Here is a 1305-nt window from a genome sequence, read left to right on the forward strand (position 1 = left end):
AGTCTAAGATTACCTGAGAGTAGATGCTATGAATACTTAATTCCAGACACCTTGATAGTAAAAAAAATTACATACATGTATAACAAATTGCAATACAAAGAAAATGATGAAGCAATTAGGAGAAAGATTTAAATATATGAATAAAGAATGAAACCTGGGAGGAACTTTGTACAGGAACCATGAGTAATGCAGGTACAAATAATACTTGGTTTTATGTGATACAATCGGTTACACCTCAAAAGTTAAAAGAGTGGAAACCAACAATGTCAGATAGATGCTTCCGTTGTAAACAAGAAATTGGAACATTAGTCGATTTGGGAGGATAAATCAATAGAAAGGTTATATATGAAATTGAAATCGAAATAAATTGAAATAAATAGAATTACAAAAAATAGGATACCAAAAGATCCAGAAATCTCTCTGTTGAACAAAATTAGGCCTAAAATTAGACAGCCCAAAAAGCAAAAAAGTGCATAGCCTTAAACCATGGTACATAGAAATGAACAAGTGCATTCCATTAGAAAAAACACCTACAATCTAAAAGACAAATATACTTTATTTGAACAAATTCGGGAACCATACATCATAAATTGCCAATCTCAGACCTCAATCTCTTAAATTGATAAGACGATATTTAAATATGGAATTTTGGGCGAGAAGGGGGGGTAGGGAGGGGAAAAATATATGAAAATGTCACAGTGTATGTAGCAGCAGCCGTGGAGCGGGGCAGCGCGGTTCTGTGGAACAAATAGATGAATACTCACCAAAGAGAGCGGGACAGCGTGCTGGAGAACGGCGCGTTGACCTGCTGGATCAATTTAAACCTGCCGGTCCCGTGGATTCCAATAGCAACGTCCCGCCTTGTCCTGTAGAGCCCGGGACATGCAGGGTATAAAAGAACATTGTAAAACCTGAATAGTCAGGCTTGAGTCCATTAATCTGGTGTGTGTTTGTATAACTTTAGCAGCTCTACCGCAGTAGCCGCTACATTTTCATGGTGAATATTTGTATATAGGGTTATTGATCTATTTGCAGTGAAGTGATAAACAAAAAAAAAGCCTGGAGCGCTGACGCCGACCCCGTACCTCCAGCTTCTCATTATTTGCTCAAGTTTGGAGACTCTGCAGTTCTTATGTTTCTCAATGAATGTCTTTCCCAGTTTGTAAAACACACAGCCAAGTAAGTGTAATTTACACAAAGGAAATGCGTATAATAAAACATCAAAGGAGGGGGGAAACGATCATGTGGACATTTTGTAGTAAAACAGACGCCGTGATTGAAGTAACAACCGCTGGAGAAACTCCG

Source organism: Narcine bancroftii, chromosome 6 (genome assembly GCF_036971445.1).
Source record: "Narcine bancroftii isolate sNarBan1 chromosome 6, sNarBan1.hap1, whole genome shotgun sequence".
NCBI lineage: Eukaryota > Metazoa > Chordata > Chondrichthyes > Torpediniformes > Narcinidae > Narcine > Narcine bancroftii.